We start from the raw sequence: 13,689 nt of genomic DNA, 5'->3' as shown, positions 1-13,689 counted from the left end.
ATTACCAAGAACTCTTCCTTTTAAATGTGGCTTAGGTACTATATTTCATAAGAAACTTTTCCTGAGGGGTAACTAGATGGTGCAGTGGATGGAGCACCAACCCTAAATTCAGGAGGACCTTAGTTCAAATCTGGTCTCAGACACTTAACACTTCCTACCTGTGTGACACTGGGCAAGTCACTTAACCCCAATGGTGTTAGCAAAAGAAAAACTTTTCTTTTTTCCCTACAAGTTAGTATCTTCACAAATAATTTATAGTTATTAAGTACATTAAACTCTATAACAACTCTCCAGATAGTGTATATATGTGCATTTATTCACATAATATTTGTGCCTAGTTTCTGTTCCAGCCACAAACTCCTTTCCCAGATTGATTCTTGTGTGAAGTCAAACTAGGTTATTTTTACCTCAATTCTTTTCTAGCCTTTAATTGTTGATGGGTGTTGCCTCAGATAAACAGATCTGGGAAAGACTTATTTCAAAAGGCCAAGCTGCTTTTGGAGCCATTTTCAGTCAACTCAACTTATGTCTTGCTCCTGAATTTTGGAGAGAAATAAAGCTGATAATCTTGCATAGTTTTTCCCCACTTAAATCCAATTTGCTAGCAAGTCAACTACTCTTAATGTTATTGGTCCTCTTTGAGAATGAAGGACAAAAAAAAAATCAAAATGTACCTTTATTTGCTTACATTTTTCTTTTTGCTACCCATTAGGATATAAGAGCCTTGAAATCATGAATTGATTCATTCTTTGTAGTTATGTCTCCATCATCTAACACATGGTCTGGCTTAAAGTAGGTATCTAAAAATGTAGGCTACTCCACCAAGGTAATCTTGTCCCCATTATATAGCTTTATATTGCATTTGACTATTTTCTTATATTTAAATTAATTTCAATATTTCATCATAATATTTAATGCAAATATAATCTCTAAACTCCATTTGAAAAATAATTTTTATACTCACAAAGTAAGTAATTATGTTTTCTCACAAAGACAGTTTTGGGTGGAATTATGAAAGGTAACTTGGATATTTAATTTAAAAATCCCAACCATGCATTTCCTTTTCTTTTAGTTTCTGCTCCACTTTTCAATGCTATTTTCTTAGCCACAATTTTGGCTTAATTGTCATGGCTTATCCCATGATTTTTCAATGATGGTCTCAAATTTCCCACAATCTTTCAAAGAAAATATAAAAATATTTATGGAGTTGGCAACTCTTTCCAAATGCCTCTCTTAGATCTCAGGGCTTTCTTGCTCCAGGCAAAACTTGATAAAACATCTCTGACTCATAGAACCATAGATATGAAGTGGTTATTTTCTACATTGATTTTTTAATACTGCTGCTGACATTTTCAGTTCTTGCAACACTTATACACTTTTTTTTTCTCCATGGGATCTGTGTGTATATGTGTATGTATCTATCTACCTTTTGCCTGATAGTTATGCACAGTGGTATACCATATTTATAAAAAAAATATTCCTAACATTAATCAGTCCGTATTCTGTCAAATTCAATAGCACTTCAAAAATTCAAAAAATAATTTTATTTAAGGAGAAACTACATGAATTGATCTACATCCTAGTTCTTTCACACCCTAGGAAACCAATTCATGGTTTATTGGTACCTAGTTTCTAGAAATGAGCGACCTCAAATGTAGCTAGTTTTTTGCTTGGATGTTATAAAATTTAATAGTTACCATAAGTACTTACTATTTTTCTGATACTAGGCTAGACATAGTACTATAGATCCAAATCAAATCTGTAAACAAAAAGAATTACACCTTTGAATTAAAAAGCTTAAGTTCCATTTAGAGATGATATGCCAATAGAAAAGAAAAATATACTATGTATATGAACACATACAAATATATGAATAAGTACAAATATATATTTCTACTTGAATATTTATATATGTGCATACACAAATATATAACACATAAGCGTATAACAAGATAACATTTTTTACTTCCTAATTGATTTCCTATCTTATGTCTCTAGAAGTTCTTCCAAACCTCTGCTGTCCTCAACTGACCATTCTTTTCACATTCTAGTATATGAGAATCGTTAATACATATGTGTGTATACATAAGTATATATGTGATATACACACATATAAATATGTGTGTGCATAAGTATATGCGTGTATATGCATAAATATATATATATATATATGTGTGTGTGTGTGTGTGTGTGTGTGTGTGCATGTATAGCTATTCAACATGAACTATCACTTTTCCCATTCTCTTCATCTCAAAACCCATTGACATTATCTTCCATTGTTTCCTCCTTTCCTCCGGTCTTCAAGAAAGAGAAGTCATGTTCTACATATGCAAATAATTCCAGCCATTATTTTCTTCTCCAATTGATTTCATTTGCAATTATCTCCTATCTCTGTGAAATCCCCAGGCTACCTCTTTAACTGATTTGTTTTCTGTAAAATATGTCCAACTCACTTTATATACATATGTACACACACATACACACACATACACACACACACACACACAGATCTTATTCCACTAGTCCTCACCCCCCCCCAAGCTATCACATCACATTTTTTCTCCCTTTCTCAGCCAAACTCCTTGAAAATACTCTATATACTTCTTGTCTTCCATTATTTTCTTGAGTACTCATCTCTTTATAATCCAGCCTTTGACCTCATCATTCAGCTGAAACAGATCTTTTTCAAATTACCAGTAATTTCTTAATTGTCAATTTTGATGGTTATTTCTCAAACCTAAACTCTTAACTTATTTGTTGCATTTGACACTGCTGAGCACTGCCCCCTCCTGGATACACTCTTCTCCGGCTTTCCATGATGCTCCTCTCTACTTGCTTTCCTTGAAAATGTGTAGCCATTCTTTCTAAGTCCCTTTTTCTGCCTCATCATGGGTAACACACCCTTTTAGAGGTCTATTCTAGAGCCTCTTCCCTTCTTGCTCCACAATCTTTCTTGGTAACCTCATCAGCTACCACAGTGAGGTCTGACCTTTTTCCAGATGACTTCCAAATATACATATCCTGAACTTCTGTCCCATATTAACAAATGCTTATTGAACATTTGAAACTGGATGTTCCAGAGACATATTCAAGTATACATTTGGAACTTATTACCTTTCCTTCAAAACCTTCCCAGCTTCCAAACTGTCTTATTTCTGTAGAAGAGACCACTTTTCTAATTTCCTAGGTTCAATATTATCACAGCTTTCAATAATTTAACAAATACATTTCTTTCTGACTTAAAAATATGTCTCTCATATTTAACTCCTTCTTTACTCACCTAGTTACTATCTTAGTTCATGTCCTTATTACCTCTAATCTTGGGATTTGAGAAGTGTTCATGGAGGACTAGTACCTATACCAACAGAACTAACCAAGCCCTTTCAAGGCTTGTATAGATAGCTGTATAGATAACTTTATATATTTTTTCCTGAGGTGGCTAACAATAAAAGTATGATGTGAAAGAGACATAGATTTTGCAATCCTATGTGATTCAGTCAATAAAATAGCATGCTTCCTAAAAGGAGTGAATGATAAACTGATAACAATGTGACTGCCACTTGTCAAAAAGTTCCATATACACCGACCAGTGTGTATATCTCTACCGTAAAGATCCTTGATGAGGTGCAAAAAATTTATAGGAAGAATTGAAGATCCTCATCATCAATATTCTAAAACATGATGTGCTGATAATTCTAGCTGACAATTAATGTCAGGGTATGTACAAACTATCACATGTGAGAGGGGAGCCTTGAGAAGAATGACATTACAAACAGCAGAATCACTTAAGCCACTTTAGTACTGAAGACTTGTGAGCTTCATGAACTTCTGACTATCTAACTGCAATAAATATTAAGGATGCATCCTCATAGTACAAATTGTCATTTAGTAGATGGTTGTTTGTTACGGGAGCCACCTGCTAGTGGCTGCTGGGGATCTAACTCTGACCAGCCCAATAGATCATGTCATGTGGGAGGATGATAATGATAGAGGGAGATAGAGAGGCAGTTGCAGTGAAAATCTTTGAACCTTTCTCTTTATTCTATTTCCAATACAGAATATATAAAAGATTTTTAAGCACAGCAAAGTGATTAAAATAAAGGTATATATTCTTTTGCAAGCAACATCTGCATCAGGAAAAATGACTTCAAGGTTTTTATCTTGAATGCTAGTGTGGGTCAAAGCGGTTCCTGTAGTCGGCCAGTTCTGCTCAGAGAATGAGAGAAGGGTTACCAAAACAACTTTTAGTTGCTCTCATGTGCTGTGATTCCCAGCTGAAGTGGGGCAGGGATTCATGGCTGGGGGTGGGGGAGGGCTTTGGTGAACTGAGCCACTTTTTAAAGGTGCAATTTTCTTGGAGCTTTTTACACGGTTTTCTGGGTTCTACACTTACGTATGGTCCCCAACAGTTATTCATCCTTCGAAGTTAAAGAGGACCAAAATGACATCATGATGTTGGAATCAAGGTGGTTGACTGTGGTTGGTCAGACCAATAAAACCTCAGTAGCTTTTATCACAGGTCAATCCACAATAAGCCATTTGAACATTTGGGATGGAAAAGTTGTTAGCTTTGTATATCTCATATTTCTTTTGAGCTACTGTGATTCTGCTTTACTGATAGGTGACAGTTCTTTCTCTTCCTTCCCTCCCTCCTTCCTTTTTTCCCTCCTGCCTTCCCTTCCTTCCTTTTTTTTTTTCTTCCTTCCTTCCTTCTTTCCTTCCTTCATTCTTTTCTTTTTTTCTTCCTTCCTTCCTTCTTTTCTTCCCTTCCTTCCTTCCTTCCTTCCTTCCTTCCTTCCTTCCTTCCTTCCTTCCTTCTTTCCTCTTTCTTCCTTCCTTCCTTCCTTTCTCATTGTCAGCATTCCTTTCTGGTTGTTTTTGGGCCAACATAGATTTAAAGTCCTTGCGAGAGATCTTTAGTGTATCTTTGTATTTAATAGACTGTGTCATTTTTAGGAGACAGGCAGGATGTGAGTGATGAAGGAAATATGCGGTAGGAAGTGCCGGACTGATCAGAAACCTTTCCAAGTTAAACATTCACATTCAGCAAAAGTGGAACCTCCTCCCCCCAGGCAAGATAACTGTCATGAGTCTCAACATTAACATGCTAGAGCATCTCATTGGGCTAAAACAGTTATTTGCTGACCTTCATATTTGAGGGGAGTGCTCAGATCTACCTACTTTTCATCCAAAACCAGGTTCTCCCTCCTCAACTATGCAGTTCTGAAATATACCAGTCTTGATATCTATATGTAGTCTTGGAATTTTTTTTTTATAGTATAAACTCGATAACTATTTCCCTTCATCATCCTATGTGTTTTATATTTAGCTTATAAAGACTATTCTGAGAAAAGGTTCATAAGTATCAGTAGCTTGAAAATGTGATCTAGAAAACAAAAAAAAAGTTTAAGAATCACTGCTCCATTCTGTTCTATCATCTCATTTTACTTCATCCAGCTGAACTCATTTCTCCTCAGTCATGGAGTGTATGGGATGGAAGTACAGAGGAGGAAGACAGTTTATGCTGTTTTTGTAACAGCAATGTTACGCACTTATCCAACTTTTACAGGATTCCTGAGAAGCCATAGACTTAAACAACCCTAAATAGCCACCAAACTAAAGCAATTGTCCCCCACTGCTACAGAGGCTGTGTTTCCATTACCTATTCAGACTTCCAGGCAACATAATGATCCTAGTACCGCTGATCAGAAGAGCAGAGCAAAAGATCAGACATCTCAATATTTCTTTTTTTGTCTATCCTTCCAATGACAAGTTTTGCCTTAGGCTTTTCTTCCTAGGAGGGTGGTATCCTAAGGGTCCTGACCAACCACCTGCCACCATCACAGCTGACGATGATTATTTTCCTTGCAGAAGTCATTATCATTGAACCTGGCAGCTCACGTCTCTGCTATCTTTCATACCTGTGCCTTAAGGAAAGTGTGGCATCTTTACTAGAATTATCTTAATACAAAGTTAGCAAAATATATTTTGTGGGAGTGCAAAGGGAAGAAAATGAGTTAATCTTCACAGTTCTGGGTTTTAAGAACTGCTTGATGATGGATCACATTTTGCTGTTATCTGAGTATATTCACTGCTAAATTGTGCCGGCTTGCATGTCGGAAATCAATTAATGTGCTTCTTTGGCTTTTGGAAAAGATTATTGTGAAACCTTTTGTGTCTTTCAAATGAGGGTTAATATAAATTTTGTGGAAAAGTGCAGGTGAGGTACAGATAGCCCTAGTTATTCAGATTTGTGAATTCTGGCAAGTGTACCCAGCTTGACTAACTGGAACCATGATGCAAAATTGCATTTTGTAATTTTCAAAATAAATTGGAAATGATAGCCAAATTCTATTTTGAGAGAAGACTGTACTGAAATGGAGGGGCTGCTGTGAAATCAAATTGTACCAGCAGCAACCTGGAACTTAGAACAGCAGTCACCCATCCACGCTTGGCTATAAACTCCAAATTTATTCTTAACTAGTTAGAAAAGAGAGGTAGCAAAAGAAATAGATTATTTTAATTATGAAAGCTAGTTTAGCATTTTAAAATGTTATAGTAATTTGGGAAAGCAACAAGAGAAAATACTAGAGTTTATCATGGGGCAATATTATCCCAAACAGAATGTTTTAACATGAGTGGAAAAGCACCACTATACACTCAAAGCCAATGCTAAAATTTTCATTTTATCCACTGTTATAAAATGAGAGTATTGTGAATTATAGAGACAATGTCAGCTTTGATTTTCAAATATGCTGAAGGTTTGATGCATTAGTTTATGGGTTTTATATGTTTAAGAGAATTTCTGAGAACAACAATAAACACTTACATATGTTTCTGAATAGTTTAGAGAGTTATATTTAATAGTAGGTATATTAAAGATTTGGGAATTCTCATATTCCTTTATTTTCGTTTTGGTAATTGGAGCTAAGTCATAAATTTCTGAAGATTTTTTTCCAAACATAAAATAAAATGACTATATAAAGTTGAGAATTTACCCAAAAAAACACACGATATTGTTTATTTATTTGTTTGCTTGCTCGTTTTCCTTAATTAGCCCTTGCTGTTGACTTTGAAGTATTCATCTTTGGGGATAGCATATTTATGCTCTCTCTTTCAGTTAACTTCTTGCAGTCTCTCATCTTGCTTTCAGGTATCATTTCCTCTGTGGCATTTGTAAAGACACTTATACTTGTTCAATGAAACTATGAAATAATACAAATATTACAACTAGTCACAGAGTTCGAAGACATTGGCTCAAAACTCAAAGGAGACACTTGGGGTGTATGAGAAAATACCTATATCATAATTTATTTTCCCCCATGTTTGTTTTTTTGTTTCTTTTCTCCCAGAATTATGATTTGCTTAGTAGTACAAATCCCCTAAATCAATTCATATTGAGAACTACTCTATAAAATGCATTCTTTTTTTTATTTTTTAATAACTTTTTGTTGCCAGAACCCATGCCAGGGTAATTTTTTACAACATTATCCCTTGCACTCACTTCTGTTCCGATTTTTCCCCTTCCTCTTTCCACCCTCCTCCCCCAGATGGCAAACAGTCCTATACATGTTAAAGAGGTTACAGTATATCTTGGATACAATAGAGTGCAGAACCGAACAGTTCTCTTGTTGCTCAGGGAAAATTGGATTCAGAAGGTAGAAATAACCCGGGAGGAAAAACAAAAATGCAAGCAGTTTACATTCATTTCCTAGTGTTCTTTCTTTGGGTGTAGCTGCTTCTGTCCATTCTTGATCAATTGAAACTGAGTTAGATTTTCTCTTTATCGAAGAAATCCACTTCCATCAGAATACATCCTCATACAGTATTGTTGTTGAAGCATATAATGATCTCCTGGTTCTGCTCATTTCACTCAGCATCAGTCCATGTAAGTCTCTCCAAGCCTCTCTGTCATCCTGCTGGTCATTTCTTACAGAACAATAATATTCCATAACATTCATATACCACAATTTACTCAACCATTCTCCAACTGATGGGCATCCATTCATTTTCCAGCTTCTAGCCACTACAAACAGGGCTGCCACAAACATTTTGGCACAGGTCCCTTTCCCTTCTTTAGTATCTCTTTGGGGTATAAGCCCAGTAGAAACACTGCTGGATCAAAGGGTATGCACAGTTTGATAACTTTTTGAGTATAGTTCCAAATCGCTCTCCAGAATGGCTGGATGTGTATAACAAGCCTTCTTAGAAAATTATCTGCCTACATAGAGATGGAGAGGCTGTCAATTAAGGGACATTTATTAAATGGATAGCTTAGTAACTTACCTATATGCTACAAATACAAAGAAGTCCCTGCCTTCAAAGGGCAAGATTTGCCAATTATGATACTTAGCACATGGCAGGAACAAGGCTAAAATCCATGTCCTCCTGATTGTAAGCCTTTGCCCTATTTGGTATTTTTCACAAGCCTTCATCCTTTGTGAAATAATGTTTCCAATACTAGTATTTCCTAACATAAAGAGTTATTGGGAGGTAAGTATTTCCTAAATCTTGTAGCACCCTAGATCAGAGATATCAGTGAGGGAGAAATGTTCCTAAGTGAAGAGAAAACTTATTAACTCTGTACTATGTTCTAGAAGTGGGCCACTTGGGTGGCTCATATTATAGAGCATACGTGGACATGAAATCTGGCCTCAGACACTAATCACCTAACACCTAGGTGTAAAACACATAGCAAATAACGTAACCATGTTTGCCTCAATTTCCTCATTTGTACAAGGAGAAGGAAAGGGCAAATCACTCCAATATCTATACCAAGAAAACCCCAAATAAATATACTAATATACAACAATATGCTACAAGCTATGCTTGATGTTAGAGATGTAAAGAATGTCCCAAAACAGTTCCTGCTCAAAAGAATGTTTTATTTTAATGGGGGAGATAAAATGCAAACAACAATGTACAAAAAGAGATATAGATACACTTATGTAATATAATATATATATATAATATATACACAAATGTATGTGTAAAATGTCATATATATCATATATGTACATATATATACACACACTCACACAAGCATGTGTGTGTGTACATACAGGATAAATTAGGGATAAACAATAGACTTGATCAATATTTATCATCATCTCTCCTAATTTCTTCTGGAGAGACACTGAAAATGTAGTAGAGTAACAGTGTAATGAGAAATAGGAGATGGATGAAAGGTAATATGTTTAGTAATGAGAAAGCCATTATTGATAGGCTTAACAATGACTGTCATGTCCTTACCCAGAGGGTTAGGCAATGGGACTTCCTGTACCTCAGATCTCCAAGGAAGTCTATGGTGAATTTCACAGCTTCTTCTGTTAACATCTCTTGTCATTGTGACTTAAAGATAATATCAAGAATAGCAAAGCACCTTCCAGAAGCAAAGTTGGTGGAATAAAGAGTAAATCTCCCTAACTCTCCCATATTTATAACCAAACAACCATAAAGTAGCTCCCCTAGAAATTTTGCAACAGGAGAATAGCAAAAAAGATGAAGTGAAATAATCTTTGAGCCAAGAAAATTGGAGGATTGGCAGGAAATATCAGTTTTACTCAGGAAAAAGGAAACACAGTCCAGAGAAAGAAGTATCCCAACAACTCATGTGCCAATATCACCTCATCAAACCAGTGGTAGAGCCTGAGCTTCAGTGTGTTGGGATCAAGCAAACACCTACACCAGGACTCCTCACATGCCTCAGCAAATCCAGGGGAAATAGCTAGGGGAAAAAGCAGACTCCACCTATGAAAACTGACATCTTTTTTGGCTTAATCTCCTGAGCAAACAGGTAATCAGAAACGCTATGGGCAAACAGGTGGCCATGAGTACAATACTTCACATCATAATTCAGCATAACCCTGGGGCAAACAGGTAACTGTTAGCAGTCAAACTACCACAGACTTCAATGCAGCTGGGAAGAAACACAGAAACACCTCATGGTCTCATCACATCCCAGATTCCATGACTAGGACAACAACTCAGTACTAAATAAGTTACCAGATTTCTATGCTCTATGGAAGTGCCAGCCATTCCCCACTCTACCTACTCAGTATAACATCAGACAAGAAAATCTCCTATGGGCCTTAGGGCAATAGCAGTATAGTACCAGGAAAACAGTCAGCATTTGCATTCTTTGGCCCAAGAAGCCTTAGATACTGTCTCTTCCAATCTGGGAGCAAAACTCAAATTTTTAAAAGAGGGAAAAGACCAAAACATGCGATACCACCTGTCACAGAAAATTATTGTGGGAACAGGAAAGATCAAAATACAAATTAGAAATGGACATCATTGTTAAAACATCTATGGGCAAACTCCCAAAGAAAGATGTCAAGTCTCAAGCCCCCACAAAAATTCATGAAAGCAGTTAAATCAAAAAGGAGCTTAAAAACCCCATAAAAGAAATAGAGGAAAAATTGAGAAAATAAATGATAATGATATGGGAGAAATGTGGGGGAAAAGATTCAGAAGGTTAGAAAAAGAAAACAACAGCTTGAAAAGTACATTTGGAGGAATGGAAAAGAAAATGCATAAATAAACTAATGAAAACACCCTAAAAAGTACAAGTGGCCAAATTGTAAAGAAGGTACAAATCCTAATTGAGAAAAAAAAAAAAAACAATGCCTTAGAAGTTAGAATTGGGCAAGTGGAATGTATTGATTCCTTGAGTTATCAAGAATCAATCAAGCACATTCATTTTTTTTTAATCTGAAGAAATGCAAAGTACCTAATGGGAAAAAATAATGGATCTGGGAAATAGATACAGGAGGAAACACTATCAGAATCAATGGATGACCTAAAAGTCATAATCAAAAAGAGAATCTGGATAGCATCTTCCAAGAAATTTTCAAGAAAAACTGTTCTGGGGTTCTGGACCATAGTGGAAAAGAGGCATTGAAAAAAATTGGGTGATTAGATATGGAATAAAATCCCCAAATAAAAGATCGAGGAACATTATAACCAAATTACAGAATTATCAGGACAAGGAAATAAATATTGGAAAAGGCCAGAAAGAAAAATGCAAATGCTGGGGAGCTAGAATCAGTATTATACAGGACTTGGCAGCTGAAAAACTGAAGATTAGATATCATTGAACTTTATATTCTGGAAAACAAAAAACAAGGACTACAATCAAGAATCACTTGCTCAGAAACATTAACCATAATACACCAAGGGTAAAAAGGCTCATTCAATGAAATAGTAGGATTTTAAGCCTTTATAAGGAGAAAACCATAATTACACCAAATATTTGACCTACAATATCAAGATTCAAGAGAAGAAAACAAGTAAAAGGAAAAAAGAAACTATAACTGATTCCATACAATTAAAGTGCTTGAATTTCTGCATTGGAAATTATACTTAAAATTCTTTCTTCTTCGTTTTTATTTATTTATTTATTACTTTTAAGGTAGAACTCTGTTCCTGGGGCAAAGGTGGTGATGCCCCAAACTTTCTGTGCAGCCTTGGTTTTGAGCACAGGGGCCCTTGTGTTTGCAGGGGATAGCTTTGTCTTTTCAATTCAGTAAACAGCCTGATTTTCAGAATTTGGCTTCTGAACTGGGACTGGAAGCTGCCCTACTAATTTGGTTCTCTACCGAGCCAGGACTGAGGGTCTTAGTTGGTGATTTGCTGTGATTAAGACCCTCTCATTGGTTTTCCTGGAGTCTGTCTGAGCTGGTCTAAACACCTGCTTTACCCCAGTGAGAATGACCTTTTTTGAAGTTTTTCAGTCTATTTTGAGCTGCAGAGTGTTTCATTCCCTCAACTCTGTCCAGAGGCTTGATTTCATATGGTTTTCAAAGAAAATTGGGAAAGCTGGAGCAGCTTCCTGATTTTATTCTGCCATGTTACCATCCACTTGAAATTCTCAAAAGTGATATCACTAGTAGAGTAGAAAGTAGAACTAGTAGAATAGCTTGAAAAAAATACATACACACAAAGAAATAAATTTGAGAGAATGGCATTAAAAATTAGAGAGAAATAGAAGCAAAGGGGTGAGAAAGGAAAGCAGAGAGATTGAATGAAGTGCATATTAGAAATGGTAGTGGACAGAAGCAAAACATTTGTGAGCAAAAGTATTACAGCAATATATTACAATATTATACACTATCACAAGGTGAAATTTATACCAGAAATACAGAGTTACTTCAATATTTGTAACATTATCAAAACAATTAACAATTTCCATAACAACTAACACAAAAAAATGATCACAATATATGTTGAAAAATCTTTTCACAAAATACAATAACTATTGTAATTAAAACCAACAGGATAAGAATTGATGAGAAAATAAAACTATTATTCTTTGTACGTGATAGGATGGTATACTTAGAGGATCCTCTAGAATAAAAAAATAATAATAATAAATAATAAATTTATCTGTCAAGGTTTTTTTTTTTCTGAACTCTATCTGATAATCATTTTTCATTCCACAAAGTATTACATTATACTCATATACCACAGCTTTTTCAGTCATTTCCCAAACAATGGACAGCTCCTCAATTTCCAATTGAACAGCTATATTTTGTATAAATATATATATATATATATAAATTATTGAAAAACTTGAAATTATTTACACATTTAGCAAAGTTTCAGGATATATAAGATGAATCCAAATAAATCATTAGCATTTCTTTATGTGATGAACAAACTTCAACAACAAGAAATAGAAAGAGAAATTTCATTTAAAATATTTGTAAACAATATAAAGCACTTAAAAGTCTACCTGCCATGACAAAATCCATATACTATATAAACACAATTACAATACACTTTTGACACAAATAAAAAATTGAAACAATTTGAAAAAAAATCAATTATTCAGGGGTAGACCAAGTCAACATAATAAAAATTTTATGGTTGCCTTATTTAGTACCATATGAATCAAAATACCAAAAATATCAGATAGAACTATGGAAAAATTTATCTCGAAGAACAAAAAACCAATAATATCAAATGAATTAATGATAAAGAAAAAAAATACAAAGAATGGGAACTCAAAAATCTAAAGTAGTAATTTTCAAAATTATGTAGGAATGGCTAAAATATAAAGTGTTAGATCAATGGAATACAAGATCATTACTATTGTCATTGATTATTGTTTCTTGTGTACCTAATGGAATATAATAAGTACAAAGACACAATAGTCAATGACAATAGTAATGGATATTTTTATAAAGCCAAAGAACAAAATTTTTGGGATAAGAACACTATTTAGAAGTAGTAAAGAAAAGAAATTTTTGGAAAATTATAAAACAATAGGACAAAGTGAGATGTTGACTAACATTTCATCCCATATATCAAAATAAGGTCAAAAAGAATAAATAATTTAGATATAAAGGTTGAAGATCAGGAAATCAGAAGATTAAGGAATGATCTACCTATCAGGTCTATGGAAAAGGGAAGAATTCAAAACCAAATAAGAGATAGAGAGCATTTCAAAATATGAAATCAATCATTTAATTATATTAAATTTAAAGATTTTCACACAAACAAATCCAAAACAATCAAAATTAGAAGGAAAGCAGAAATCTGGGAAACTATTTTTTACAGCAAGTCTCTTGGATAATGATCTCATTTCTCAAATTTTTGAAAATACAATAAAATTTATAAGCATGTAAGCTTAAATGATAAATAAGCAAATGAAATGAATGAAAAATTTTCAGATAAAGAAATCCC

Source organism: Sarcophilus harrisii, chromosome 6 (assembly GCF_902635505.1).
Source record: "Sarcophilus harrisii chromosome 6, mSarHar1.11, whole genome shotgun sequence".
NCBI classification, from domain to species: Eukaryota; Metazoa; Chordata; class Mammalia; order Dasyuromorphia; family Dasyuridae; genus Sarcophilus; species Sarcophilus harrisii.
Note: the sequence above shows the minus strand (reverse complement) of the source record.